Raw genomic sequence first — 17,794 nt, 5'->3', positions numbered from 1 at the left:
GTGCAGGCAGTCAAACCAATATGTCCCGGGAGTGGGCTACCCGGGACATAGCATGTGAGCCAGACCCGGGGAATGTAAATGTAAATTGATACTTGTATAGCGCACTACTCACCCGCAAGGGTCTCAAGGCGCCTGTACGAATACCTCTGTGGAACCTATCCTGGCTTTCCCTGTGAGGCGTCCACTCCTGGGCACCCCCAAGGTGGAGGCCAGGCATCCTTAGCGTTGTGGGGGCCGTTGTGGAGATTAAGCAAGCTATTGCCCAGAGTTGCAGAGTGGGACTCCATGATTGGAATAGGCACCGAGGCGAGAATTATCAGGTCCGTGGAATTTGTGAGCCCAATACCCGCTGAGGCGGGGAATTGAACCCTGGTCCTGGACCAGACCTCTGCATCAGGGTCTGCCACTCTAATCATTGAGCCACACTTCTCCACATGGGATCACCGGGCCATTAATAGCTCAGGGAGGGGGCCATGCAGCATTCTGCCCAGTTACAATAATTTAGTCTGTCTTGGCTCACGGAGGGGAGCCGCCTTGACCCCCTTACTTATTCAATGATTTTGACCCCAGGGGTGGGCTCCCTGAGTTCTCTGATGGCTCACAGAGGGGGTGCCATGTCCCCCCTGTCCATATATATTAATTTCGACCCGGGGCTTATAAAGGCTTCGGAAGGGGGCCACACACCCCTCCCATTATTAAAACAAAGCAGCCCGGCTGCCAATTTTTTTTTTGTTTACGATCATGCAGTAGTTCCGCTGGATCACAAGAATTGTTGCTGATTCTTTTTTTTTGTTTTTGGCTCAGGGGTTGTTCCTCTAGGTCCCCCTCCCCTTGTGGCCTATGGAAGGGCAGAGTATCCCTGCCATGCCCCCTTATATTTTTGATTTTAAACATATTCAGGACAGGAGACTAAATCCCCGAGTCCTGTAATTGCTGCCAGCAACATTTTTCTACTGTACCTGGTAGCCAATCAGAGCACTCGCTCCCCTGGGAGTCTGACCCCCAGGTGAGCATGATGGCCCAAAGGAAATAATGCTCCCTGGGCCAATAAAATGCTCTATTTTTAAATTGACTCTCGCAGACCCCACCGTCCAGATATACAATTATTTTTTTACCTTAATTTCTCAAAAGCTACTGAATTAATTTATACCAAATCACAAAAATCAGAATCTGCGGACCAAGATCTAGCTTCCTACCCAATTTGGTGCAATTCCTTTCAGCTCTTTTTGCTGCAGCATGTAAAGATGAGTCCAAGAAAATATTATAATTGTAGTCTTTATTGAAGAGTAGGTACAGGAACCTCCAGCTCATCCACAGCCTGCTTCACAGCTCAGTTTCATCTCTCAAAAGATAACATTCTAAGCTGCTAGGCAACCATTAACATTCCACATTAGTCATCTCTACACACCTTCCCCCTTATATATCCCGCAACAAAAACATTGAAGGAAACTATTATACAGAACAGAAAGATGAGTGAAAATCAATTTAACTACAAGGAGAAAAACACTTAGATACATTTCCCAAACTCCAAGTAGTCCCATCACGCAGAATCACGACATTCTTCTTCACTTCCTTCACTTGGACAGGTTTAGAGAACTTGCTATCACCCTTGACAATAAAACCTCCACGTCTCACTACAACCCAATCACCAGATTTTATGTTAGGAAATTTGACACCTTTTAAGTGATCATAATGTTTGGCAGCAATAATTTGTTTGTTAAGCACTTGATCTCCAACCTCATCACGATTCACCCATACACATTCCCTGTCTTTCAACCACCCTGGTAATTCTTTCAAACCTGGTTCCCTTCCTTTAAGAGAAATGAACGGTGATACTCCAGTCATGGAATGTGGTGCTACCCTATAAGACCACATCAGCTTCTTCAATTCTTCAGACCAGGACAAACCATTGCACAAAGAAAGTTGTATATTGTCCAAGATCAGGCGATTAATCCTCTCAACTAAGCCATTGGCTTGTGGCCTAAATAAAGCAACTTTCTCATGTTTAATCCCTTTCCCACACAGGAACTCCACCATTTTCCTAGAAATTAATTGCGGACCATTGTCTGACACCAAGACCTTTGGAATTCCCTCATTCAGGAAAACCTTCTCAAGAAACTTAATTACTTTTTCAGTTGTAATACTTTCAGATGTTTCAACCACAAACCACTTGGAGTGATAATCCACCAAAACCATTAAGAATTTGCAATTTGTTCCCAACTTGGAAATAGGACCAACGAAATCTAAAGCCAACCTTTCCCAAGGACGCTCAGGAAACTTCACAGAAGAAATAGGAGGTTGACGTAAAACTTTGGTCTTGTCACTAGCAGCACAAGCATAACAATCTTTGACAACTGCTTCAACCTCATTATCTAAACTAGGCCACCAGAATGACTGACGTACACGTCGCTTAGTCATATTTCTCCCCAAATGACCTTCGTGTGCCATGATGAGAATTTTAGATCTAAGATTCTTCGGTGGTACTAATTTGTCTCTCCTCCACAGTTTCCCTTCTCTTACACTTAACTCTTCAGCAACATTAATGAAACCTTTAAACCGTAAATCATTGCACAATTGCGCATCCCATCCATTAGAAATAGAAAACATAACTCTTTCCAATACTTCATCTTCCAACATTGCAGCATCCCATTGCTCCAACCCAAAAGCTTGTTCTTCAGTATATCTCACTTCCTCAACATCAACTTCAGACTCAATATCACTCACAACAACAGGTATTCTCGACAAACAATCCGCTACTATATTCTTCAATCCCTTCATATATTCCTCTTCAAAATTGTACTCTAAAACTGATAAAATCCACCTTGATATCCTCGGAGTAACACTCCCTTCCAAACCTTGGCCCCCTTAAACAAATGAACTAAAGGTTTGTGATCAGTACGAAGTCTAAATGGTAAACCCCATACAAAGTATTTGAAATGTTTAATGCCCCAACAACACCCCAAGGCCTCTTTTTCTATCACTGAATGTGACCTCTCAGCACCCTGTAGCCTTCTAAATGCAAACCCAATAATTCTTTCTTCTCCATTACATACCTGCGTTAAAACTGCACCAATACCTATAGCGCTCGCATCAGTGGTGATAAAAGTGTTTGCTCTAACATCAAAGTGTCCAAGGCTGGGTGCAGACAATATTCCATCTTTAACATCCTGGAATGCTTTTCCACAAGCATCACTCCATACAAACTCAACACCACTTTTCATTAATATTCGCAATGGTTCCACAATATTAGTAAAATTTCTCACAAACTTGGAGCAATACTCCGCTAAACCGAGAAAACTCCTCAATTGATCTTTAGTAGAAGGAACAGGAGCATCTCTAATGGCAGAGACAATACTTTTCTTTGGTCTGATTCCTTCCTTGGAAATATCGTGACCAAGGTAATTAACTACATCCTTCCTTAACTGACATTTCTCCTTCTGAATAGTCAACCCATGTTCTCTCATTCTACACTAGACACTTTCCATCACTTGATCATGATGATCAAAATCTTTGCCGACAATTAACACATCATCTTGGAAGCAAAGTACATCATTGACACCATGAAGAACCTTTCCCATGACCCTTTGGAACACCCCTGAGGCCGAAGCTAATCCAAATGGCATCCTACGGTAACGAAAAGCACCCAGCGGTGTTACAAATGATGTCAAATGTCTAGATTCTTCATCGAGATCAATCTGGTGATATGCTGACGACATATCAATGACGCTAAAAATATACCCCCCGCCCATTGCCGTCAACATCTCTGAAATGTTTGGTAGAGGTTGGCGATCAACCAAAATGTTCTTGTTTAGATCGCGAAGATCAATACATAAACAAATCTTCTTTCCCCCATCCTTGGGCGCGACGACAATGGGCGCAAGCCACTCAGAAGCCTCAATAGGCTCAATTATCCCCAATTTCAGTAACCTATCAAGTTCAACTTGTAAGGGACCTTTCATGAGATGGGGAACAGATCTAACTTTGTGAACTACGTGAGTAGCATTACTTTTGAGAATAATTTTATGAGAAAAATTTCTCAACTTTCCCAATTCATCACAAAAGACATCAGAGTACTTTCTCATAATTAAGGAATCATAACTCTCACTATTTACTAAGCATATAGACTGAACTGGAACAGTGGCATTAGGATTTAAAACTATACCTAAGTCTCTCTGGTGACGCCATCCCAATAAATTTGAACCTTGTTCGGTTAGGTACACTCTACCATAGAGTTTCTTGTTATCAAATTCAATTACCATCCATTTTAAACCCAAAATGTCAATGTTCTTTCCCCCATAGCCTACAGCTCTGATATCTGAGGGATCCCAGTTATTTATATTAGCAGATACTCCCCATGACTTAATGTACATTTCCTTTGACATCAAGGTATATAAACTTCCAGAGTCAATTAACATGTTTACCCCCACAGTATCAAACTTGATAACATAATGAGGCTTATCCAGCTTGTCAGTGCTCTCCCTAGAAATACCTGACAAATCAATATTGTTAATTTCAACCTCAGCACCAATATTAAGTTGAAAACCCTTGACATTATCAATAGAGGGGATAAATTCACAAACGTCTTCACAAGAATCATCAATTTGATGAACAGAAGGAATTTTAGTTCTACAAACCTTAGCAAGATGGCCTCTCATACCACATATCCTACATATTGCGTTCCTGGCCATACACTTCACACTGGAAGCAATATGACCGGGTGCACCACAACGGTAACATTTGATAGGTCGCACATTAATAGAGCCACTGTTTTGGCGAAATTCCTTATTCTTATCAAAAACTTTAGTACTGGGTTTTTCATGAATTTTAGCCAAAGGTTTAGTTATTTTGGTTTCATCAATATTAGCATGAATTTCTGAATCTTTAGAACTAGAAACTTTCAATGCACCCTCCTTATTTACAATAGAATTTGTACATTTATCCATTTCTTTGATCCAAATGTCACTATGCTCCAAGCCCTTTGCTATTTGAATAGCTTCTTCTAGTCCAGAATCTTTAATCAATAACTTTTCACGTACTCTCTTATTATTAGTACATCTAACTATCTGATCACGAATAAGTGAGTCTGTTAAAGTGCCAAATTGACAAGTCAGTGACAACCCTCTCAAATCACCAACATATGACGCTATATCTTCGTCAACTTTTTGTACCCTACAGAAAAACTTGTATCTTTCAATAACTAAATTTGCTTTTGTGGTAAACCTTATTTCAAGCATTTGTAAACTCATTTCATAAACATTTGCAGCTTGTCCATCTCCACTACCAAGGGAAACTTCTGGAAGATTTTCATATAATCTACGACCTTCCACCCCCAAATTGTGTAGTAAAATAGCTTGCCTACGCACTGGACCATATTTATCACCACCAGTGGCAAGAATGTAGGTAAAAAACAACTTTTTCCATTCTTTCCAAGGATTTATTGGTTCTCCAGGAGTTGGCAAAAAGGCAGGTGGAGTGGACAAAGCTTGATCAGACATTTTAAACAAATTGCACCTGTAAAAGTAGGAAAAGTTAGTTTAAAATAAAGAAACTAACATAACAAATTAAAATAAAAACCTTCAATTCTTGACAAAGTTAAGTCCAGAGTCGATCGAAATCTTCGTTTTCTTTGTTTTCTTTAAAAATGATGACTCCAAGATACGAGGTTTGAACTGCAGATTTCCTCCTTTAAAGCAGTAAGTGAAAGTTTTCCTTTTATGCAGGGTCCGATTCGAAATCGGATAAGATACAGCGGGTGAAACACAGAAGTGAAGGAAACTTATCCCAAGCTACTAAGATGGCCGCCAAACGTCGATTACGCTGATTGATGAGGTGACGTAATGGATGCGACGTTCAAAGAAGAAGATCGAGAGTGCGCGCAAGGCGGCACTGCATGAAGAAACAAAGATGCATCCCAGGAGCAGTTGAAAATGAACTGTAAGATATCGGTGTTTTCATTTAACACGACGATGCTATCAGGCAGCTCCCTCAGGTCAGAATTCAGAAAATAAGCTTGCAAACACAGAGAAGTTGACGTCGCGCTTTGTGTGATATCGTATCAATCCTTCAGAAGTGCCAATTAAACATTTACATCAGAGAACGGAGATTATGGTACACGAAGGTATAAACCATTAGAGATGTGCATCAGCGCTGTCTACTTCCATCAGCTAGCATTTCACAAGCGCTATTAAACATTTTCATGTCAGAAGGGTTGTAAATATCGGCAGCAATTCACACGAACTTCCAGATATTATTTTTAAAATCTCTAATAAAATTAAAATAGTCAATCTGAATGCAAATTAGTTCGAAGTTGAGTTCAGAATTCAATCAGTTGAGTGCAGAATTTAATCAATTACTCACAAATCGGTGGATGATGTATTTAAATTGTTCCAAAATCCAAGGGTGGAGGTACCCAGCATCTGCCCCTTGCGCAGAAAGGTTTCCCTCGTCGCCAATGTAAAGATGAGTCCAAGAAAATATTATAATTGTAGTCTTTATTGAAGAGTAGGTACAGGAACCTCCAGCTCATCCACAGCCTGCTTCACAGCTCAGTTTCATCTCTCAAAAGATAACATTCTAAGCTGCTAGGCAACCATTAACATTCCACCTTAGTCATCTCTACACAGCCCATCTTATAGATGCCTATGGAAAATGCATGGGGATTTTGTGTTTTGGGATCCCCCCTGTTTTTCTCAACCCCTGCTTGACAGATCACACTGAAACTTTCTGTGCACGACCTAATCAAACAGTGGCATCTTTTTGGAAAATGTTGTGGGGATTCGTTAAATGTTGCCAAAAAATGCTTTTCTTATAGAACTGTTGATCTAACTACAACTACATAGTGGTGACCTCTATTAGGTAATATATATATACATAAAATTATAGAGCATAAAAAAGGTCTTGGAAGCTACTTTATGTATGGATGTGGTTCGTGTGAAAGAGAACAATGCTCCTGACTCATAACAAAGTTAGCTAATGGTTAAAGTAGGCTGAAACATTGCCCCATGGTGTATGCTGTAGTGGGAGAAAATGCTAATCACACAGCAACAGCCCAATAGATGAAGAAGGCCGGCTGAGAGCCCTTCTAAGTATATTATACATAAAGGTTTGGTAAAATCAAAAGTTTTTGGCTAATGCCAGACTTTAAAAATGGCTGCTGACACTTTCCATTCCCTGGGAAGGAGGCTGTCTATAAATGTATTCACCCTTGAGGGGTGGGAGTGGGCAACCTCTCTGGCAAAACATTTCCCTAGTGACCTAGTAGGATTTCTGCTTGGGAACACCCATTCCCAAAAACAATTCCATGGTAGAAGGACATGGAAAGGAGAAATTCTCTCCTTTCCAGTGATGACCATTGTGCTACTGGTTCTCTCAAGGGGCGGCACAAAGTCCCTTGGCAGGAGCACGCATAAACAAAATTGCAGTTGACATTTTCAATTTACAAGGAGGAGTGGGGCATCCAACCAAAGAGGGTATTCTCTTTTCACTCTGCCCCATCTGATTTAGATTCAAGAATAAATTACTACTTTTTTGGTTACAAAGTTTGTATAGCATGTCTGAAAGAAAATATTGTTGTTGAACACTTTCACATTCACTGGTCAATTTGTGACATGCAGGTGTGGTAACTATCAAGCTTTTAACCCTACTCTTCATCTACAGGTGGAAGCATTGCAACCGAATTTTTGTATTAAAAAGGGAGGTACGGTGTGAGGCTCTAAGGGTGGTATTCAGAAATGTATGTATGATTTGGGCCATGCAGACCAGCCTTTCTACAAGAGTGGTTGAGGAAAAACTATACTTTCCCCCCTTTGAAAAATTTCCCTGAGTAACCTGTCCGATGAGGAGACCAGTAGCATAGGTCATTCTGATTGCCCAATTTTTAGAGGACACATCCCTGGTTTCCCATTCTATTAGAGTGTGGACCGCAAGACTCGTAATAGACCCCTAATTGGCCTCATAGCAAGAAGAGGTAGTTCTACAGGGTTCATCAATGTTTATGTGCTGTACTGGATGGCTATTGGTTCATGCTATCCTCACAAGGGAGTTCTAGTTTTATTTACTACAAACTATGGGCATTGTAGTTCTTTTTTTCTGTTTTTCATGTTTCATTGTCACACATGTTGACTGCTGTTAAATAAAAGCGAGAATGAGAATGCATAATCCTTGCATCCGTGCACTCAATAGAACTTAAAATTCTTGTTCACCAAAGCTAGAAAATGATGAAGTATGTCACACTAGCAGAGATTGCAGTGAAGGACCACTGATCACAGTACTCCAATTAGTATTTATTATGTAACACTTCCAATTATTATTAGGAAGTATTAGTATTTCTTCTTCTATAGTATGTTGCATAATCCTATATTGGTCTGTATTGTAATTGCATTCATATAGGGGCACATGCATCAACCTATTTAGGAAGTGCAAACGGTGCGAATCGGTAAATTCGGCCGTTTGCGCTTCCTAAATACGTTTTTGGGATGCATGAAAAAAAAAATCAAAATTCGTTTTTTTTGCATTTCCTAAAAATGCGAATGCATTTAAGGAATCGCATTTGTGCGATTCCTTAAATGCAATGCATCATTTTTTTAAAAAATGTGAATTTTGAAATAGGAAGTGCAAATTACCACGAGGTTGACCCTCGTGTTAATTTGCGAAATTGTTTCAAAAAGCACAAAAATGCATTTTGAAAAGTGTCATGTTACAGACACACATGTCCTTAGGACATGTGTGTGTGAAACATGCACTTTAAAATACATTTCAGGGGTGCAGGGGGGGGGTCCTTTGGACCCCCTTCTGCACCCTTGCAATGCATCAACAAATTGCGATTTCCTAAAAAAAGAAATGCAAAACGGCATTGATTCCTATGGGCCTATACGCCCATAGGAATCAATGTAATGCCATTCCTTAATTGCGATTCGCAATTAAGGAATCGCAAATTCCGAAATTTAAGAAATCCTAAAAAAAATTAGGATTTCTTGATGCATAGGATTTTGCAATTCCTAAATAGCGATTCCTTAATTTTCGCTATTTAGGAAATGCAAAATCCTACAATGATGCATGTGCCCCATAGTGCTCACCAGCACTTGATTTGTAAAAGAAAGTGCTGGTGCTCGAACGTCTTCTCAGAAGCTCGCGGCCTGTGCAATTAAACGTCAGCATGTTGAATACCAATGTTGGCTGTCTTCAATCCACCTCATGCCTCTTTAATCCAATGCCAGACACTTCCTGCTTCTTTACCGTACTCTTGCAGGTTCCTGCTTTATCTCTTTGAGAGGATTTAGCCATCTTTCTCTTCCTCTGTCTTTCCGATCTGTGTGGTTTTTTTCCTACCTTGTGCTGGTTAAATACCTCAGTGATGGCTCCGGACAATAGGTGACAATGGTGCCCACCGGCTCAAATTAAGCTCTGGCGGTTACTTTAACTACTCCTGATGAGGCATTTAAGTGTTTCATGCCAGGCAGCATGCTGCTTTGGAAAGCAAGGGTAGTGGTTTATCCAGTGGTTATTCGGATTAGTCTTGCCTTGCAAGAAAACTATGCCCTGATTTTACTCCAATGCCTTTACTATGGATTAAATTAGTAGGAGAAGGACATTCAAAGAAAAAAGAAGAGGTGACTATTGGATGCTTTTGAGATAGTATGCACTGAGGATGCAAAACTCAAGAAAGAAGCATATGTATTTGCCTAGGGCATAGCTTAGTTAGTGAGATTCGGGAGTGTGAATAGCAAATTTACCAACTAAAAAAACAGTACACTGCAGAGAGGAGGTGTAATATGACCGTGGTTTGGTATGAACTGTTCCCATGAGGAACAAGGTACATATGGATTTTGCATTAGGTGTGCCTCTGCCTAGAGTGGCATGCTTGGCGTACAACAATGTGTTGGAATGATACCCCAAGAGATTGCCAGTGGGTAGACATTTGTCTGTGTGTTTATGTATGTATATGTTAAAACCTCCTAGAAAGGCCATGAGAACAACCAACTGAACCATAGCAGACCCAAATCAACGCCCCCAGACAGAACTCTCGAGCCAAGCGTTTTTTTTTGGGAGGGAAGGGACACACACCCCAAACACCCCCCTGGAGCTATGCCCTCTATAGTTCCATTTGAGATTGTACTATATTAGGTACTTTTGATAGGCCCTAGAATCAGGTGAACGGTCTGCCTGCTGCTAGACCACTGCGTAAGCAAGGACAGTGATTATCTCAGAGTTTAGAAGAATAAAGTAAAGGCAGGATGCCTAGGAAGGGAAACACCAAGAGCTTTAGGCTGCACTTAAATGAAGCAGTAGCCTCATGACAAAAGCAGTGTGAGAGAGTATATATGGTATATAATGCAAACTTTAAAGCAAATATCGAAAAGAGGATTTTGGAGGAGCGGATGTCTAGATATAAAAATGTAGCTATATTATTAACAATAAGATAATTATTCTCTTACATGACCTACCCTTGCTTTGCAGCGTGAAATCCTAGAAGTGAAAGTAGCTGTTGGTTCGACCGGTACCTGTTCTCCTCTACGCGGACTCAGCAGAGTGCGGTACTAGTCTGGTATACCAGAGCATTAATCTCCTCACCTGGCCCACCTCAAATAGACGCCCTGCTGTAAACCTGGGTGGAGTATCATTTCGCTGAAACCATGTGATTTAAAATCTTTAGGCAGGTAATTCCAAAGTCCATCTCTGTTGCTAAGAAGGCGATACTGCTGTTAGTTTGAGTGCTCCAGGTGTCAGCCTTTGCAAGAAGAGAAATGTTTCATGCCAAGGAGGCCTCATAGCTCACTTCTAGAGGTGTCATTTGCTGTGGGCTGCTTTTCCTTTTGGGCTTTTCATTCCGTTTAGGTATTAACAGCGCAGCTATCTGGTTTGCTAACGACATCTTGGGGACCTTCGGAAAGCTTCCCTGTGAATGCATTCTGCATATTGCTTACCATTGGCTTTATGGTTTGTAACTCACATTTTCTTGCTTTCTATTTCCTGGCTCTATTTTTTGTTAGGCCGTCCAGCTTGAGTTCGCCCCATTTGTTTGCCCAATCCTATTTACTGTATTCCTCCACTAGTACTGGATTTCTGTAAATATGCTTTTAAACCTTGTTCTTATCTTGTCATATTTGCTGTGCATTCAAAGACAGAGCTCAAATGTCAGGCTCTGTCTTCCAGTGAGACGATTTATGTCACAATCATTCTGGCTATTGCGGGTGTACTTGAGAAAGATTGTACGATGTTCGTTTTTGTGTTTTCCAGCATACAACAAAATGTACATGTATGTAAATGAACTGTGCAGCTATTTCAGAACATATCAGAATTATAAAAGAAAAATGAAGCACATTTTTTGGTAATTCTAAGGTGTGGTAGAAACAAATATTTTAATGCGATCAAAACAAATCAATAGACTAGGTGATGATATTTCCACATGTATGTCAGTGAAAACGTAATGTTGTCTGCCATGGCAGTGAGCTACCACACCATGCATACTCCACCTTTCCTCACTACACTCTACTTTGCACCACTCAACACTATGCCACTCCACTCCGTTCCACACTGCGTCAATGCACTCTTCTCTGCATCACTGCACTCTACTCCACTACATTGTATTCCACTTCACTCTATGTCTCTCTACTGTACACCTCTCTACTGTATGCCAAGGAACTCTACCCCACACTACTCTACTATGCACCACTGCACTCTTTGCAAGTACGCTCCAAACCACTCCGCTCTGCGCCGCCCCACTCTATGCAACCCTACTCTTTAACACGCAAATGCACTTTATGCCAATGCACTTTACTCTGTACCACTCCACTCTAAGCAAGGCCACTCTGTGCCAATCAACTCAACTCCATTCTAATTTACTCTTCTCTCTACACTACTCTACTGTCGCCACTTTGCTCTACCATCCACTACTCAACTCTACACTGAAACAATCTACTCTATGGCACTGCACTCAGCACCACTACCCTCGGGGCCACTGCCAGTGCTTAATTTTTAAAGTGCAAGTGCTCACAAATTTTCTTCCACCACTGACATGGCTGAACACTAGGTGTAATACCTGATCTGAATTTCTGTGATAGAGTCTTCTTAAAGTAAAGGAGATTATCACACAGATTACATTTTGGGAAAAAATTAAAGCAAAAAGTGCATTATAGCATTATTTTGGCAAAAAGGTGGTTTGGTGAAATAAAGCACTTATATATGATCACGATTTGTGTAAGCCGGATAGCTGTATTTGACCTCAGGTTCTCAAGTTTTTTTTTTTTTTAATTATTTTTATTTTATCATATACAAAAGGCACCTTAATAGAATAGCATAGTTTGACTTCTTTACATGCAGTTGGTTTGTACGATCGATAGTTTAGGATTTCGTTCATAACATTACATTAATGCCCAAGCAATACTTCCATGTGGGCTTATCACAATACAGCATAACTAACAATCTCTTTACAGTTCTTCTGAATCTTGGAGTATTGTTGGTAAGGTACACAGTCCTCCTCTATATGTGTTCCATCCCTCCAGAGTCTTATCCATTTTTTCGGGCACCCCCTACATACATATACATCGGGTTCTCAAGTTTCATATTTTTTCCTTATTTCATATCGGATGAGACTAGAGCAAAGGTCTTCACCGCTTCGCAGCGGCTGGAATTCCCTGGTGGTGAGGAAGAATTCCACGCGTGCGCGGTTCGGACCGCCCCGGCTGTCCTCCGCACATGCCCACCGTGACGACAGACGGCCATCTGACACATAGAAGCGGATAAGCAGAATCCGCATTTTATTTCTGGCAGTTTTACATGGTGCAATCCTGGAACGAGAGCAGACAAGCACTTCTCAACACTTGAGACTACATTATACTTGTTTTCATGCAAAGGGAGCTTTGTCGGATCACAATGTGTTGAGCCCAGGGATTCAATCCTGATTCCCTGTGTTTTATGGTGGGTAGCTGCAATCGCTAGGCCACATGATCCCCTCTCGTGGAAGCTTGCCTTGTTTTGTGTGAGCTTTGAATAAAGAAAAAAATCACCAATGCACAATTTATGCAAAAAAAATACTCACAACCCTTTGCCATAACAAAAATGTAGTGAAAGTTAAATTTATTTGGAAATTCACCTGTCCTGGGTCACATAGATTTTTATATTTTAAACTAAAACTGAATCTGCAGAGACAATTCAGCAACTAGGTGGAATTCATATGTAGAAATACTTTCCTGCCATTAGCTAACCTCCTTGAGCCCATTTAAATCAAAAAGCACATCCATTTCATTCTGGATAGAGGGTGACATTTTTATAAGCTTTTCTTTTCTTTTAGTTCTCATCACCCCATTTTTGAAGCCCATCTTCTCACTTCAATAAAATTGAAAGCAACTGGAACATTAGAAACGGCCTTTTCATATAGATATCTGCTATTATCTGCTATTGCCTTTGGCTATTTTTTCTAATAAATGTGGCCTTGTGCCATTTCAATCCTGTTTACCCCACCTGAAGTCAGCAGACAGTGTGAATTAGTAGCAAAGAAAAGAAAACACTATAGAAATGCACACAGTTCGCTTTTTCAAGGAAAAGACGCATGCATACACGACACACACATACGCCCCACCCCTCCTCATCCAACCCCAACAATGATTTGCTCTACTTACCTGATCCATGAGGGGTGAGTGCTGGTCACAGTGGGTCCCAGTTATGCTCATCGTATGGGTGCTCCAATAGGGGGTTGAGGGGCAGCCGACAGGAAGGAGGTCTGCCCCTCTGGCAGATTGGTAGGGTGCTGCAGTCCAGGGGACTGCCATTTTGAGATTAGGTTGGGCTACATAGGTGTAGCCAGAAATAGCCCAAAGGCTATATAGGGAATGGGTGTTGGGTTCCCTGCCATTATGTTAGGTTCTAGTGACCTGGTGGCTGGTGGCAGGGAGTAGTAGTAGCAAAATATTTTGTGGTTGATTTGTGCAGCAGGTATTTGAGAGTAGCTTTCGAGAGCAGTGTAGTGTGTATAGTTAACAAGGTTATATCTGTGCTTACCTGAGGATAAAAGACAAGAGGGTTCGTGAGGCGATGCGTCTCCTGCGAGAAGCGGGCTGTATAGACCTGGTCGTTGCGGAAGCTGCAGGCCAGCATGCCCAGCACGAATGGTTTCGGCGGGGTGGCCGCTGCGGTAGTGGCTGCTGCGAGGAGCAGAAAGTTCAAGCAGCGAATAGGACTCATGATGCTGGGGTACGTGAGAGGGGCTGCTCGTATGGGAACAGAGCGCCTTGGGGCATGAGGTGGGCAGGAGTTGGGACGTGTCCTGTGGCTCCAGCCTTGAGTCTGGAGGCGGGGGCATGGTCGGGTCATTGCCATCAGCAGAAGAGGCAGCGTCTGGCCATGCAGCCGGGAGAGCGGTGACCACGCCCCCAGGCCGCGGTACACGCATGTATGGGGCCGCGCAGGTTAGGAAGGACGGTCACAGAGCGGCACTGGCTGTAACGCTGACCCGGGGAGGGGTGGGTGCCTATTGTGTTTTGCAGGTTCTGTGTCCGGCCCAGAGATGACCATTTAGGTGATTGGACACTCATTTGTTAAATGGACCTAAGGGCAAGCTCGGCAGAGTTACTTTGGTCAGAATTTAAGTTTCAACAAGCGTTTGTTTAAGATCACATGGAAAGGGAAAGGAGGCATGTGCTTGACAGAGCTAATCAGTATGCTAGTGGATGGACGGTGCCCGGATATATTGTTCAGCATTTGGAGGAGTATGTTCTTTAAAAGGAGAAAAGGGTTGTGCTGATGCGTAGCATGAAGAAAAATTTAGCCCTCATTACAGAAAAGTGGTCAGTTGAATTTGTGCCCAGGAGGGCTTGGAGAGGTGCAGTAAAGCAGAGAGCGGTAGATAGAGCACATATAAAGGTTAATAGCGTAATGGCTCGTTTTTGTAGGGGGATTGGGTTTGGCAGGATCTGTCATTCTGACATTCAGTTTGACAAGGTGGCGTTTTTTCGGGTTGTCGGAGTTCAACTATCCAGATTGGGTATGGACCTTTCCTGTTGGAAATCAGAGAGGTGTTAGCTAGAACCTAGAATATGTGAATTCTAGCATCAGTTGGGGGGCAGAAAAACATTGTGTGCCACACCCTTTTTTCTGGTTGGTGGGAGCATGCAAAGTTTGCCGGGGTTGGCAGACGTTTGGTTGGTGTTGAAAGTTAGTGAACCATGTGCAGCGAAAGGGTAGGCAAGTAATTCAAGGTTCAGTTTAGGACGTTTGGTTATTCACAGTTTCAAACATGCAGGCATAGGTATTAGGGTTAATAGAATTTGGTAATTTTAAATGCAATACATTGTAATGTTTGTAATGTGTTAATTGCAGGGTGGGGCAGGTTGGGGGTATCATAGGGGTGAGGTGGGGGTCCGGTCAGGTAATAGTATGACAGATGTATAGCGAGGCTTTCGTTTTGTAAGGCAGTTGCCAGGTTATTTAAGTGGTCTGTGTCATGACTGCAACTTTTCTCCCTATTAACTTGTGCAGGCCAGGCAGGTGTCTACAGTTCAGAATTCTCTGCAGTGCCTGCTGCCCAGCAGTTCCCAGTAATACTGCCATGCTCATGCAGCACAGCAATTATAGCGCTGGCAGTTTTTTATAGTGTGCAGAACAACACGTGCACATCCGATAATGACTGCCGTTGGTAGTGGGCCCTGACCACAAGGACGTCAAATGCTAAATTTCAGTTCGGTGCGAGCTCATTAAAGAAAGCATGTAATGCAATTTAAATCTGCTGTACGACGTTGCGGAACGTTTGGTCTGGGCATTCCCAGCCTGCCTCAACCCAGCTCAGTCATGAGCCCGCCCTCAGCCACGATTATCCAATGGAAATGACACGTAAAGGGCAGGCGCGCACTGCTGACCCCACAAACGTGATGATGATGCAAATTCAGCATGCCTGGACCAGGGTGGGCCAGCATGCGAAGACATATTAGGCAAACACCACGGAGGACAGGTACATTTATTGTTAAGAGTTACTAGGCCTGCCGCCCAGGGGAGAACATTCTTATAGACTCTGCCCTGTGAAATAAGTGCCAGTGCTGAGCACTGGAAACCACAGGCACAAATTAAGCATTGCAAAAACAACAATTGATGGACAGAATGCAGAACAATGTCATACATTCACCCCAGTACAGAGATCTGGGCTTAAATCCATTGTTTTTTTGCACTCCACACCACCTCAGTTCAGACATGGCCATATGCAAATCAGCCTTGACCCTGTGCCTCATGGGAACAGTCCAGCCCGAACTGCCAAGCCATGTCTTTCCTGGACCGGAATCAAGCATCCAAGGACTGGTTTCTGGCTATCAGCCATCTTCAGCCAGGATAGCTTGACTCCAGTGGTGTGGAGAGAATGGGACTCACGTCTGAGCATACCCATCCCACTCGGGGTGACTGTTAGACCTGGGAGCAGGTCACTTTTAGCAAAGGGGATAAAACATAAAACACATTGCACATGAGGCATTAAAACACATTCAGAGGTCCAGGTAGAACATTTGCGCAGAAATCATATAAGCAAGTAAACCTTAAATGTGCAGGGTGCACGTAGCACAACACTAGAACTGTCCCCCAGGCCAACTGGCCTCCTAAGGCCTGGAATGCCCTGAGTCCAAATGTCAGGGTGGCGGCGCAGGCAGCCAGGAACACAAGCCTAAACGTAGCAACTGTCCACTAAGTGCTGGACAGTTGTAAATACAGATGATGCCAACGTTGGAGCCTCGTGGGCTCAAGAACACAATGGTGAGGGCAACACAGCGTGGGAGCCTCGGGGCTCTAACCAACTACTGCCCCTAAGAGCCTCTCTGGGCTCGCAAAGCAAATAGGCACTTAAGAGCCTCTTAAACAAATATGCTGGCACTATAGAGCTTCAGCGCTCTAAAACAATGAAATGCCCCTAGAGCCTCTCAGGCTCGTAAATCAATTAGGACGGGAGCCTCGGGGCTCTGCACACAACTGCGGGTGTCATTGGAGTCCCTCTCGGGAACTCTAAATGCATAAATGCCCGCAAGAGCCTCGGGGCTCAGACAATGCCACGGAGCCTCTGGGCTCTAAACTGCAAATGCCCCAAGAGCCTCAATCGGCTCTATACACTGGAGGGGAGAGGCGGGCACCGGCAATGTGCCCCGACGCCCTCCTCCCCGATTCGACCACCGGGCCCCACTGTGCACTAACCCGCTGTCCTTGGCACTGCTTTTCGCTGGGTCTCCCGGCGGTCCTCTTTGCAGCGGGGCTCTCCCTTCCTCACGGAAGCCCCACAAGCCCCGCAGCCCTGCTCCTCGTGCCCCGGTTTCAAAGGCGGGACTTCCGTCGGGCCGCACAGGGATTGGCTGGCCACCCAACCACTTCTGGGTCGTCGCGGGCAACGCGGCGGCCCATCTCAGGCAGGCAGGCGGGGGATGAATTTACCGAGGGGTGGCTCCCTCGCGTAAAAGCGCAAAATTAGCGGCAAGGTCCCTGGTAGGGTGGGCACCTGCCAGGGGGCAAATTAATTACAAATAAGCAAGGTGGGCACTCGCTAGGGCAGGCAAAGTGCTCCCAAGCGCTATAGGTAAAGAAAATCGCTCTCAGCGCTAGTCAGGCAGGGAAAAGCGCTCACAGCGCTAAAAGGCACAAATAAAGCGCTCCCAGCGCTGGGGACAAGGGAGAGCGCTCCCCAGGGCTAGGACCTAAAATAAAGCGCTCTCAAGTGCTAAAGACAAATAAAGCGCTTCCAGGCACTCCAAGCAAAAAGGCAAGCTCCAGCAGGGTCTAGAGGCAGGCAGGGGGCAAGGCTGGACCTAGAGCCAGCTCACTGGGTCTCCAGGCAGGG

General features: G+C 43.5%; 1 protein-coding gene across 5 annotated transcripts in view; it reads right to left on the bottom strand.

The window, feature by feature from the left end:
* Positions 1-17,794, bottom strand: part of LOC147730473 (interferon-inducible GTPase 5-like) — a 153,224-nt gene that overhangs the window by 123,211 nt on the left and 12,219 nt on the right. For 2 of the 5 annotated variants that reach the window (XM_086955284.1, XM_086955281.1), the window contains exon 1: positions 10,443-10,531. The exons of 2 other annotated variants lie outside the window; for them this stretch is intronic. The gene's annotated coding sequence lies outside the window, so the exon portion shown is untranslated. Of the gene's footprint in view, positions 1-10,442; positions 10,543-17,794 lie in introns of those variants that run through there. One more of the 5 variants, XM_086955280.1, reaches the window with a different exon arrangement.

Source organism: Lissotriton vulgaris, chromosome 2_1, assembly GCF_964263255.1.
Source record: "Lissotriton vulgaris chromosome 2_1, aLisVul1.2, whole genome shotgun sequence".
Classification (NCBI taxonomy): Eukaryota; Metazoa; Chordata; class Amphibia; order Caudata; family Salamandridae; genus Lissotriton; species Lissotriton vulgaris.
The sequence above is the reverse complement of the archived record's forward strand: the minus strand, read 5'-3'. Positions and strand labels throughout refer to the sequence as shown.